The sequence below is a fragment of the Fundulus heteroclitus genome, chromosome 10, assembly GCF_011125445.2.
Source record: "Fundulus heteroclitus isolate FHET01 chromosome 10, MU-UCD_Fhet_4.1, whole genome shotgun sequence".
In the NCBI taxonomy this organism is placed as follows: domain Eukaryota; kingdom Metazoa; phylum Chordata; class Actinopteri; order Cyprinodontiformes; family Fundulidae; genus Fundulus; species Fundulus heteroclitus.
In genome coordinates this window covers 28,315,444-28,329,344 of record NC_046370.1, presented here as the reverse complement: position 1 = coordinate 28,329,344, position 13,901 = coordinate 28,315,444, and the positions used below count along the sequence as shown (strand labels likewise).

Below are 13,901 nucleotides of genomic sequence, written 5' to 3'. Positions count from 1 at the left end.
AACAGTCATGTGACTATTATGTGACTGAAATGGGCAGAAAAGGAAAACGGGGATTGCTTAAAAGCACCGTTTCTGGCAGTACAGTGCTATAGATGTAGTAGATGTAAGAACATCATTTATTTTAATTATTAAGAACATGGCTGGATATCAGCTCTTAAATTAAACTCTTATGAGCTATTGTTGTTATCAGTGTATTTGTCCTAACAAATGTACCTTTAGTTAGTACCTCTCATTAAAATAACCAACAAATTGTCTACTAATGTTTTCCATGACTATACGTAGACACACCTCTTATATTGTTTGGACTACCGTCTTTAGTAAACTGCAGAAAAACACACTTTTTGTATCCATCATCCGTTAGTGCATTTGGGTGTAGGAGAATAGAAATATAGAGCAAATAGAAATATGTGCACCTAGTTATTGTTTTTAAACTGAATTGAAGTTGTTTGTTGCAGCATCACTTCTCCCTGAAAAGAGAATAATTTCAATGCATTTCAAACTGAGCTGCACCTACAGACCTGCTGGAAAACTATTCCTGTGGTTGCATAAAGCTAGAGCGCAACGCCTCAAGTGCTCTGAGGAGCTCAGGTAATGTGAGTTTCTGAGCAAGCCTCAGAACATCTCCCGGAACCAAAAACCTCCTCTCTGTTTTCAGCTGGTTCTCTATCGCATTAGTGCGGCTGAAACTAGGTTTGCTTTAAGACGCTCGCATGTCGTCGTTCCAGTGCGAGTCAGCAGTACTTCCAAGCAGCGAAAAACAAACAACCCCGTTCAGGAGTAATGTCACAGAGACCTCGGCAGTTTGGAGTTTTCAATCTCAGGAGTATTTGGCTACGGTGACGCATCATCAATATCAAACAGCGCTCGAGGCAGGTGCATTTAAAACAAAGGAGGACAGAGTGTCGGTGTGCTTTCAGCACATTTGAATAGCTGTCAGCTTATTGATTCTCCCTCAAGATGGACATCAATTTAGCTCTACGCGCTCTTTTCTGTGTGTGACGGGGGAAGCACAGATGCACGATCACCTTCGTTGGCAGCTCTGAGTCGGATCTGATCGTCTTCGCAAAAGAACCCTCGATGTTCCTCGTGATGTTTGGCTGCGATTATGTAATTCATCAGGGCGACGGCACAAAGAGGAGAGGGCGGGCCGTGCCGAGGACTTGGAAGGTAATAGCTGCGCATCGTCTAGCAACAGCCCAAGGGCAGGAATGTTTTGTGCGCCAGTGTGTCCGACAGGTGGCTAGGAGACGCTAATTGATTAATGGTCAGGGTTGATGTATGAGCCCCCTCGGCCAACCCTGACATAAAGGCTCAGAGCGCCGGTGTCGCCCTAAATCATTTCCTACCAGGCCCGTAAAGCCAAAACAGTTCCCTCATTTGCATCTGAAAGGCCAATTGAGAGACGGGCCGCAGCTTTTAGGACCTCTGTAGGCCGCCTATTGTCAGCATCCCGAGTTTGAATTAACAAGCTAGAATTTTATGTCAGAGCAATAATGACAACAAAGATGATTTTATAATAAGGGTCACTTGGCACTAATGAATGATTAACATTTCTGCAATCTAAGCCTCTTAAGCTGTTTGGATTTTGCCCCTCCCCCCCTTTCCCTATCTGTGCTGTGTTTTATTGTGGAAACACTGAGAAGAAAACCCATTTTCCTGCTGCTATTATTCCACACAGGATAAAATCTGGAAACTGCTTGAATGCGTTTTTAACTGAAATTGCAATGCTGATAACGTTTTTTTTACTCCGCGGTGTTATAATTTAGATGATTTTTTTTTTTAAACATAGGGGTTTTTGCTCGTGCATTTTTCAGATTACACATTGCAAATGTCAGTAATTGAGCATTTGTCAAATTCATCTTTCTTCTGATAATATCTTACTCTGTAATAGTCAAATGGAAGTAGTCTCCTGTTTTTTTTTTTTGCTAACTTTCTGCCTGTCTGAATCCCTGTCTCACTCTCTGGTTGTTTCCATTCCACTGGGGGCCTCTGCTGACCCTCCTTGTTGTTTTTGTCCGATGACTCTCAGAGACAATGGCAGTCTGGAGCCTTGGCCGGCACGCAGCGTGTGTGAATCTGCATCTATCTGAAGGGAGTTCTTTCCTCCAGTGTCAGGGGAGGTTATGTGATCCCTGTGTCACTGAAGGGGCTTTCCAGCGCTGACAGTGAGAGTCTCAGGAAGACCGGGTTTATCTTCTCTGAACGCTCGCCTGCGTGTGTGTGTGTGTGTGTGTGTGTGTGTGTGTGTGTGTGTGTGCGCACGCCCGTGTCTGGAGGAATTTTATGAAACCAAGCAAGTTAAAACAACACATTGTGTCTGTTTAAATGCGAGCTCATGACTGTCGCCGCAGGCCTGCCAATCCCAAAGTAGGCACACACTCCGAGGCTGCTGCTTTTTATCGTTTGAAGCGAGCGTCTCCAGAAGAGGTAATGATGCCACTTTGGGTCCAAACTCCAGGCCCGGCGAAGGATTTTACTTAAGAGTTGGTTTGCTTACGGTAAAACCTTTTAACTCATTAGCAGACGGGCCGCTCAGACCCCAGCCCCAGGTGAGGCTGAAAGCCTGGCCAGTGAAGACCATCTTGTACTGTTTAGTCTTGGTGAGAACGTGAGTTCTGAAGCAATCAAGGCCTTCTTCTCTACAGCAGATTAGGTTGCTCCTGAAAGTCCGACAGAGCTCCAGAAGTGTACGTTAAAGGTGAATTTCTCCAGTGAGGAACCTTCAGCGAGAATAAAGACGTGATTACCCCGAGGCGAGTCCTGTCCGGTTTCATCAGCGTAGCTGCAAGGCTCGGACATGCGTCATCAGAAACGCACGCGGCTGTACGTCCACCCTGTCCCTCTTTCTTTTCCTCTCCGCTTCTTCCTAGACATTAGCTACTCTTGTTGTAAACTAATAAAAAGAAAGGGAGGGGGAAAAAAAACAACACTCAGTTTTAAACACCATTCAGAATTACAAACAGGAAATGAGGGTGTGTAATTAAACAGGACGTGCCAAGCCAAGGCCCCTGTGCAAATCAACTGACTGCTTTATTGTCGGGTTGGAATAGAACTCAGTACAACACACACACACACACACACACACACACACAAAGCGTGAATGTTACACATTAAAGTGTTTTCAGCTGCGCCAACAAACAGTATTTCATAAACAAGATCATAAAACAGACATTCAGCCTGCAACTAAATGCTGTGTGTGATATTAGTTTGACTTGAAGTTTTCACATGTAGGACTCATGCCAAGCTTCTCCTGTCTCTGTAATTATGGCTCTAGGCGAGGCGGTGGCCCTTGTTTTGGATACAGAATGTTTAAGGTTCACTGCCGTGCACTTTGTCTCTCTAACCTTGATCGCAAATAGAAAGGACACCTCACAATACAAGGTGATATTTGTTTTCAAGGCTTTGGGGTATGCTAGAGCAAATGCTAATGTCAACATCTGCGCCGTAGGGTTGCTAAACACACAAAGTGTCTTGCTATATGCGTATAAGACATGGGATGCAGTTAGAACGGACTCTTTCCATTTTTAATAAAATTATATCAGCTGCAGAAAGGCTCCAGTTGCTTTCTAAAATAATAAACCTACAAAAATAGTCTGTATTTTATTAGGGATGCACACTATGTTGGCTTTAACATCGGTATCGGCCAATGTTGGTCATTTTCTAGCATATCAGATTTGGACCGATAAGTATAACTGGGCCGGTATTAACGACCAATGTTTATTTTCATCTAGTTGTCCTGTGTGTCAGTGTTTCAGGAGGGGTAGAGGAGGGGGTTGGTCATATTTTTTAGTTTTTGTTTCTTTGGCTCTGTTTTTTTGGCCATGTGACAGTAATGCATGACAGCCATTATTGTGTTTTTTTAAAAAACACATTATATAATAAATAATAATATCGGATATCGATATTTGCCCAAATTTTCGATGCATCCCTATATTTTATCGTTCGGGCCCCCTTGAGCCATTGCTGTGTTTGCATTTGAGGCAAAGGTTAAACGTTTTGCTCATTGTTCTTTGCACAATAGCTCAAGCTCAGTCAGATTAGATGGAGATCCTGTATGAGCATCAATTATTGCCACAGATTCTTAACTGGACTTCGGTCTGGACTTTGACTGGGCCATTCCAACGCATTAATGCGGTTTGATTTAAAGCATTCCATTGCAGTTCTGGCTGTATGTGCAGCTTTGTTGTGAGGGGAACCTCCACCGCTCAAGTATTTACAGGTTTCCTTCTTGGAGTGTCTCGTCCTTAAGCTCCATCCATCTTCACATCAACTCTGCCTAGCTTCCCTGTCCCCGCTGGAGAAGAGCATCCCCACGGCATGATGCTGGATAGGAATGCTGTGTCTGGGGCACTGAGCAGTACACTACTACAATCGGGACGCATGATGGCTTCATTTCTTTGCAATTCTTCCATAAAGGACAGATCCATGGAGTGCACTTCTAATAGTTGACCAGTCACCAGATTACCTACCTGTCTTGTGGATCTCTGCTGCTCTTCATCAACGTACTCAAGCTACCTAATCCCATTAAATCCCTTAAATATACATTGATGTTTTTAATTGTTATGTCATAAAATGTGAAATAGTTAAAGGGCTGTGAATGCTTTTAAAAGGCCCTGCATATTTCCGCTGCAGCAGCTTGACTGTCCTCGGGAGCTGGTGATAACGAACTCGTGTGAAATTCATTTTGTGCTTGTAAAATGGCGTGGCCTCTGCCTCGAGGAAGGGAATTTTTTTTTGGGGGGGGGGCAGCGTCTTCTTCCTCCTGGCTTTTACCAAGAAGAACCACCATTAACCCATATTTGAATGCAGTGTTGTTATTCTTGCTCTTGTCTCTTTCTATTTAAACACATTTGGAAGATCCAGTTCTGTTTGTACATTCTTTTGAAGGTTTAGAGATCCTGTTCCCAGAGTTTGACTAAAAAGAGAACTTTATTTCCAAATATGATGATGACCCCGTTTATCAGCGACAACCGGCAAAGTTCTTCTCAGCCTGCAGGAGCTTTCATCCATTTGTTTTTGGTTAAAACCATCCACGAAACGTGTTGCCAGCGTTCTGCACAGAGGTGCCATTTATCATGTCTTCTAAGTGCCGTGTGACTTTTCTCCGGTTCAGATCAGGAATCAGATCTTCTAAACATTTAATATAGCGTGGCAGACTTCACGAACAACACGCCTTTATTCACGCCCTATAAACCAGTGTTGCTGAATCATTGTCTGTGTTAGCTAGCCATATGCGCAGCCTCGGCCCCGACTCCTCTCCTATGAAGAGACGACACGCCACTTTAGATTTCCCTCCGTCCTGACAATGAAGGCGCCTCTGTGTCCCTATTTGCGCATCAGGCTAAGGGGATTTCTAGGCCGCCACCTGATTCACATTGCTGTAATTGAGTTGTGGCCATAAGCACCACTGTGCCTGCCTAGGCCCTAGGTAATTCACACACCACAAAAGCACTTCTTTACTCCACTTTTCACATGATGTCTGAGGCCCAAACGTAGCAAAGGAGAGAGTGCAATCTATTGGAAAAAGGGCGGGGAGATTACAGGGAGTATGAGAGGGGGAAAAAGACTGTAAGAGTTTTCATGTAGCAGGGCAGGTCTGTGCCAGGGAGGCTTGGGAGTCTGCAGCACGTGGATAAGGCCCACAAAAGCTCTCGGTTTCAAATATCTCTCTCTCTGTCTCTCTCTCTCTCGCTCTCTCTTTCTCCGCAGAGCGTAGGAGTCGCTATCAATTCAAACGGGACGTTTCTTTGGCGAAGGACGTGGAGGCTGACGTTTTTGGGGTAAGTGGGAATTTGTTTGTTGTTTTTGGCTGCGGCTAATTGGGCTTTCAACACTCGTGTCTCTTGGGCACTGCTCCGTCCCGTGTCACATGCCACATTTGAATTGTGGTCACGAGGCTAAATGTGTAGCCCATGATGGAGTCGGTTGGCTCGGTCCGTCCCATGTCATGTCTTCTGCTTTTTTTTGCGGGCTGTGAGTAAAGGTCAGAGCTTGCGCAGATGGGGCTTTTTTTTTTCGGGACCTGTGGAGTCACTTTCATACGATCAGAGAGGAAGCTTATGTCTTGCATGCTGCACGGGTAAGGTCGTGGCTAATTCTGGGTTTGTTGTTTCTGAAATCAGGCTGGCAGTCCTGACAAACTGCCGTTCAATATTACAAACTGGTTTGTAGAACATCAACTCATTCTCTGCAAAGACAGATTTTTGAGGCTGATTCATCTCCCTGATATTAGTTTAAGAGCTTCTGGCAGCAGTCAAAACGTTTGCAGTTCATTTTGATACCATGTCTTCAGTGTCTCTCAAAGCAGCATGTTGGTCCAGTTTTTCCCTTTTTTTGCCTGTTAAAATCTCGAGGTTGGGTTTATTTTTCACATTCTGGCACCTCTTCCGCCAGACAAATTCCTGCCCTCGTACCAGACTGGAAGCATTAGCAAATGGGTTGGTATGTGTACCTACATGTATATGCCAGCCATTACACGCTCCCTCTAGAGAACAGCCGCTTCATTGGATGCCCACATCACACCCACAGAAGATGTTCATGTGTCGTAAGTGGGGATGTCAAGTGGTTTGGCGGACATGCCCCTGTTGGCATCAGGGTTGGCAAATGGCTGAGTAACAGCTGGCTTTTTAAGTTTTATGCTTCCTGCTCTAAGTTTCTGTTTTATCTCTTCCTCTTTCCAAATATACAGTGGTGTACAAAAATATTCATACCCTCGTCCGTTTTTGGCACTTTATAACCACAAACGTCAACCTAGTTTAGAAGACTTGTGTGATTAATCAACATAAAGTAATATATAACTATGAGGTGGAAGGAAAGGGATACATATTTGGGAATTAGTTTTGTTTTTGTTTGCCGTTGTACTTACTAGACACATCTTTTGTTGCAGTTACTGGTTCTTTTTGGTTACCTCTCTACCAGATTTACACATCTCTGACATGTTTGCCCATTCGTTCTTGGAAAATAGCTTAAGCTCAGTCAGGTTGGCTGGAGAACCTCTATGAAGATCCCCTTTTAACTCTTGCCGCAGATTCTCAGTTAGTTTTAGGTCTGGACTTTAACTGGGTCATTCTAACAAATGCTTTAATCTAACCCCTTTCATTGTACCTGACTCATGTTCACGGTCGTTGTCTTGCTTGAAGATGAGCCTCCCTTCCAGTTTAAAGTGATTTTCAGCCTCCAGCAGGTTTTGTTCTAAGACTGGCCAGAGTTTAATGGCGTCCATCTTTCCATCAACTCTACATTATGATGTGAACATGGCCGTGTTTCACAGTGGTGTGAGCCTCCTCTTTTACTTTTTTGCCGGTTTCAACATGGCTGAGGGCAAAGTGCAAAGCAGACTTCTTCTGACTTTCTTTCAGAATTAGCTTTCTTTTAAACGTCTAGCACCGTCGAAGCAAGGGTAGAGAGAAAAGCAGCAGGAGTTTATATTCATTGGAATAATAATTTTCCCGTCATTTCCAATACTACAGAGGATTCTCCAATCATTTGTTGCCCCTTACAATCAGTCATGTGGTATGTTCAGCTGGCTAGGGTATAAAAGTTGCCACGTTGTCGCTAGCATTGATGCACTTATGGTCCCTCCAATATCATGTGGCCATGTGACAGTAATGTGGTATTGAAATAAGCAACCTAACCTCTTGTGTAAAAAAATATGTTTTCAGATGCTAATTTCAATGCTCTGATGGTAGTTTTGGATGAAGGGAGTCTTTTCATGCTTCCTATGACCATTTTCATCCAGTTCCAATTCTTTTAGTTTTTATACACTTAAAACTCTTAAAACAATAATGCAAAAATCCATCAGATAGAGTCCCTGTTAAATACAGTACAGTAAAACGTTATAGTTGCCACATGGCCATTGTGAGCATATTAAAGGGGATGGCATAGTTTTGTTAGATGCTATTTATATTCTGAATGCTTTCCTTTGTTGTGCTTCAGTAAACCAGGAAGCTCGTAATGAAAAGCAAAAGAAACACTGTTGTCTTTTCTCTTAGTCCTTTTCTCCTCATTATGTCCAATAGGAAAACTCACACTTCTTGGAAAATATATAATCATTCTATTAGCAGCTTCATTTACTCATTACTGCTTTGTTTTGATAAAAAGGGGGAGAAAGGTGTGCTTTTTTTCTCGCCTTTACTCTGAGTGAGCAGGTTTTGAGGTTTTCTGCTCCATGTAAAATGGCATTTAACCCTCTCCTCCCATCATAATTTAGATCCAGTCTCATAAGTGGGTTGGAAGCAGCCCCAGCAGTTGATGTGGAACACATGCGTTTAATGATTCACACTCTGTGCGGTAGGTCGGCGATGGCTGCTGAGCCTGCTGCCTTTTCCCTCAGTCTCCAATAGTTCTCCGCTGTTGTTTTTCACTGGGAGTTTCTCTTTTCCAGCTCCCCTTCTCACATAAAAATGTGATGGTGGTGGAAGCTTGTGGCTGCAGCTCAGCTGTTCCTCTGCAACTGGGCTTCATGTCTCAGCTGAAGCTAGAAACAAATGAATGCTATTCAACCTTTTTAGTTCTTCATGTGTTCCTACAGGAACTTACATTTTACTCTTAATTCATGTAAATATGTCTGTAATCTAAATGAATCGTATTGCACACAGCTTTTCCCTCTTTCAGTGATGTTGAGGGTTTGGTTGACTTCTTTTGACTTTAGTTAGTTATTTGCCAATTTACCATCAAGGTTATTCAAAGTTTTAGTTTTAGTTTTAAATGCTAAGACTCTGTCGTACCTCTGCTCTGTTTGAAATTCCATCGCCGCATTTCTCCTGCTTTGTTGAGCCAAGAGGAATGAACTCCCCTCCCTGCTGCTGCGCACTGCTAGTCAGCTGGTTGAGCATGGGTGTCATGGAAACTAATAAAGCTCTGCCATTGTCACAATAGCCACTTTACTCTAGCTCTAAATGCAGCAACTGCTTATTCCATGTTTTCTGAGAGGCCCGGATTGTTGCCAGGCACTGATTTCTGGTTACAGGTTTTTGATACAGATCTCATCAGATTTTGATTTTATATGATCAGTATTTTGAAAGTTCCTGCCATGATCAGTGATTAATTATACGGTTTGGTGAGCAGAGGTGAAGCTGCGGTGCTTTGTAAGAGACAGAGTTATGCTATTATTTTAAAACAGACAAAACAATTATAGAGGTGGCATCTTAAACTGGCTTTAGCAACCCATATTGGCTATTAGTGCAGTTAGCATTGCTATCATCACAGAAATGGCAACCTCTAAGGCAACGTTCACACTGCAGGTCTTGGTGCTCAATTCCGATTTTTTTTTTTGCTGGAATCAGATTTTTAATGAGGTGGACGTTCATATTACTATTAATATGCCCGCCGTCATAACTTCTGTCTGAATGGTTCAAGACCGCTAACAGAAGGAGACGTCACACAGCAGCACACTGAATGTAAGTGTTTCTGGAAGTGTATAATAAAGTTTTGTTTAAAAAATAAACTCAAAGAAAAAAAACACAGAGACTGGCCAGCTACTCTCCTTGTTCTTATTAGAAAGCTGTTGACCAATGGGAGTAAGGTAAGAAGAAAGCAGAACAGCTATTAATGGTCTTCTATGGAGCACTAACTGCTGTGTGTGGATGTTTAGTGAGGGGGGGGGGTGTGAAATGATCATAATTGGGCCTATCACATTGCTGTGAAAAAGACATATATGGGTCGCATACGGGCAAAAGATCGGGTTTGGGTTGCGTTTCCCTGCAGTGTGAACGTAGCCTATGAGGGTTACCTTGAGACTGCAGACTCTAGAAACTCTGATTTCCCAAATCCTGCCAACAGTCCAGTCACAGCAGATGGATTATCTCCACAGGGGGAAACCCACGTATTCTAGCTGTAGCAATAAACCGATGCTGACTTAAGATAGGACAGCAGGCATGTTGGTGTGGTCCAGTGTAAACAGATTTCAATTTAAATGCCCAGTTCACGCAGATTTTAAGTGTTAAGTGTGATGCTAAAGCTCAGAAGGATCAGACAAAGCAACTGTGCTGTAATACATTCAGCCTTCCTGTCACTTTCTGAAAGTCTCGAAGTACGGACAACACCTGAGTGATGCTTGAAACATCAAAACCAATATAACTAATATTAAAGATAATAGAGTCATGAGCTGGGTGCTTGTCTCTTCAACGTTCATTGAATTTTTGATACCAGCCCTTGCCTACAGTATCCCTTGTGGAAACAGTACAAGGAGTACAGTAGGCATGGCGCCATCTGAGCTGATGATGGGAGACTTTCTAGGTGGCTGGAGAACAATTTAAAACCATATGAAGTTCTCCTGTTTTGCTTTGATTTAATCCTCTTAAGCCCATCTCATGTGGATCTTCTTCTCTCTCTCGGATCTCTTCCTTTGTCTCACGGTCCTGGTCCCACGTCCTTTAGTGTGGCCTTGTCTGACCCTTTCTTCCTCCACTCATTCACTCCCACATCTCTGCATCTGCTGCCACACACACACACACACACACACACACACACGCACACACACACTCGCGGGACTGGTCATCACACATACATGATATGAAGACAAATGATGGCTCATTGCCCAGACATAACTCTGAGTGGCTCTTTCCATTTTGCAAAGTAACAAATTAGTTGGTGTCCTCCGCACTTGAGAGAGATAATGCACTTAATGGCCCTTCATAGATTAAAACGGCTGCCCAGGAGCAGTGGATGAAAGAAATGGTGTGAAGCATTTATCGATTACCTGGACGTTACGCAGCATAAGGCGTTTATGATATAAGGAAGCGGGTGATGCATCACTCTTTAATTTAGCTTTTTCTCCCCCCCCCCACAAGTGCTTAAATCAGTTTACAAGAGTTTAGACCCGTCTTGTACTTTTAATGTGGCGGTGCTCGGATTTTACAATGCCTATAATCAACCACATAACAAAGTGCTCCTCGTAAAACGTTGTTTTAATGAAACCTCTTTGCGCCCTTTTTGTGTGTTTGGAGAACATTGCTGTAAATCTTTTTAAGGCTCGTGAATTAAGCTTTCTGTCGGAGCTTGTTTTATGAAACGTGTTGGAACAATAGATTGTGAGATGTTTGGAGAGCCGCGTTTGATGAGGGGACCTCCCTGGATCCGAGCGTTGCTGCAAAGCTCTACTCAGTACTGTACCCAGAAAAAAAACAAGCCAGTCATACTAGGCGAGAGGGCGTAGCTCGCTGTACTGAGTAGTCTGCAGTTCCTCTTTGGGGCGCCTCCTGACAGGAACTTGGCAGCAAGGAAACATAAACAAATTCCCTGTGGTGGGCTGGCAGGCTTGAGCTGTGTGGTTCAACCCCCCCCCCCCCCCCCCCCCCCCCAGTTACCATACACACTGAGAGAAGCTCAGCTCAGAGCCCACAAGCTGTGAGAACTAGATTTTAAAGGGACAGGTGCTGCTGGTCCTCCTCCAAGCAGCCCAGGCTCATGTCTTCTGTTTACGTTGTAGTCGTCATAGTTGCATAGTCCAGCGTCTTTGCTGTCTGCTCCTATTGTTTCACACTCGCAGTGATGTCTGTCTCCTGGTGCACAGCCCAACAATTTCACCAAAACACTGGTTGGGGGAAGGAAAATTAATGCCAGGGGTCCCAAAAGGAATGTTTAAAAAAAAAAAAGCTGCAGCAGCAATGATGTAATGATACAGTTGAGAGAAATCTGAGAGTTGACTTGTTGCAGCATAGAATACGAGAGACGAGCCATGTTGGGCCCCACAGCAGCGACACACACACACATGCACGCACACGTGTGTTGGCATGTACATCATTGTGCAGACCTTCCATTGATTTCCATAAATGCTTTCTATTGCTTTCTAAGCCTTAAGCCTGAACACAACCATAAACTGAACCTAAACTAAATTCACACCTTAGCCCTAAACCTAAGCATTAGCCCAATGTGGACCTTGCAAACTGTCCACACAACGTTGGTCTACTGTCAAGTTTTGGTTCTCACAAAGATACACACACACACAGATGAACAAATGTTGCACATGTATGTGCAACATTTGTTCAGACAAAGCATACATTACAGCGCCCATGTCTTATTTATACTGCAGCTTTGTGCTCCGAGGCTCTCATGCCTGCAGTTTTTGTTTTCTGTCCTTTTTTTTCTTTTTCTCCCTCTCCATCTCCAAACACAGTGGTGTATTGTGCTGGCCGACCTGGTCCCTGTCCAAAGGCAAAGAGAACCCAGATTTGTGCAACAGAGGACCCAGTGCTAATAGGCTGAGCGGGCAGCAGTTGTTCCAGCCCACTGTGGCCGTCCAAACCAACGGGGACAGCGAGCTGAGCCAAGAAGCTACGCGAGCGTTCCTTTTTGATCAGCCACAGAAGGATTTTGTTGGAGAGCACTCGCTGGAGCCGACACGGCACCTCTGTGCAGCTCTGTGATCGCTGCTAAAGACATTTAACTGACTCTTAATAGACCTCCTTCGCCATAACATCATCCAAGCGGACCATTTTTAGCCATTCTTTTTGGGGGCAGTGCTTGATGAGGCGGGCCGCAGAGCAGAGGGGGGAGACGAGGCGATCCAACTCCTCCTTCAGTTCTTAGAGGGCTTCAATGCTTCGGTGGTTTTAGTTGCCTGCTTGACTGCGTCATCTGTGAGCTCTTTTTATATGCTAAGACCCTGTAATAATGTAGAATGTAATATAGCTACAAAGTAGGATGTCTGAAGGAGGCAGATTTTTACCCCTTTTTTTCATTTATTGGATACATTTGCTGTTTATACACAAATATGCTTTTTTTATTCAACCTTTATTCATAGAAGACAAATGTTATTAACAAATATACTCTCATTTCCAAGAGAGACCTGTTCCAACATTATAAACAGTCATAAAAGTTTCATACAGAACAACGTTGCAAGTGCAAATTAAAATACAGCGTCAAAACGTTTCAGATATTAAATAATTACAAAGTCATGGTTAAGAACAAAAGCAGGAGCCTGCTGCCACTGTCTCAGTAGTTTTGACCCACATGTTAAATTCACCCAGAGATTCAGCTCAGCAGTTCAGTTCCTTTTGACTTTGGCTCCAGATTAATGGTGCAAATAAAATAAAGTTTTAGATGCAGCTCACTGGTGGATTGTGTAATTTTTAGGACAGGCTCATGGCGCCACATGTGCTCCTCAGGGGCTACTTGGTGCCCGCGGGGCACCGCGTCGGTGACCCTGCTTCAGTCAGTCACACTGGCCAGATATTTGTAGGCAGATGCAAACTGAATAGAGGACCCTTCTTGAGATAAAAACACAGGGTAGAGTAGAAGGCCCTTTCCCTCAGCAGGAAAACAGCATGGCCTTAGTTTAGTCTGTGTTCAGTACCAGTCTGAGTTGTGGTACGTGCACACTTTGTACGTTTTTCAATCACACCGCTCAGTTGCACATTTCTTTTAATCTGAGTGTGCTATGTTAATAACTACAGTATTTTGCTTCTTATGAATCTATAACGTATTCTGATTGTGATTCTGATGTAAAAATCCCCTTTACTCTACAGTCTCATATTTTTATTTTGGTTTTTGGTTATTTATTTGACCATTATGAGAATCTGCATGTTTCCATTTACCTCTCACTTTGCTGCTGGTACACCTGAATTTCCCCAGTGAGGGGCAATAAAAGACATTTTCTATTCTTCACTATTCTATTTTCCTTATCTGCAGTTGCTTTGCCAAAGATTGTGTGCCCCTCTGCTGCAATTTACTCAAATTACAGCCACTGATCAGTGCATTTGATTGGCTTTATGTGATAGTCCAATTCGAAGTAGAGGCAAAAAGATTCCTAGTTTTCAAAATGTTAGTTTCCTATCTTATCCCAGGGAAGTCTTGGTTCCTCTGTGTGTCTAAAAACATATCCAGTTATCTGGATTTAGGTTGAAAAGTGTAAATGACCTCCCTTCACTGATTACAGGACTCTGATGAGGTGGATATTTCAA

The 13,901-nt window shown here is 43.5% G+C and overlaps 1 protein-coding gene across 2 annotated transcripts in view; it reads left to right on the top strand.

Annotated features, from left to right (window-relative positions):
• The window catches only part of raraa (retinoic acid receptor, alpha a), a 198,804-nt gene that overhangs the window by 17,498 nt on the left and 167,405 nt on the right, over positions 1-13,901 (top strand). The window contains exon 2 of one of the 2 annotated variants that reach the window (XM_012876136.3): positions 5,710-5,780. The exons of the other annotated variant lie outside the window; for it this stretch is intronic. The gene's annotated coding sequence lies outside the window, so the exon portion shown is untranslated. The remainder of the gene's footprint in view (positions 1-5,709; positions 5,781-13,901) is intronic. 2 annotated transcript variants of the gene reach the window in all.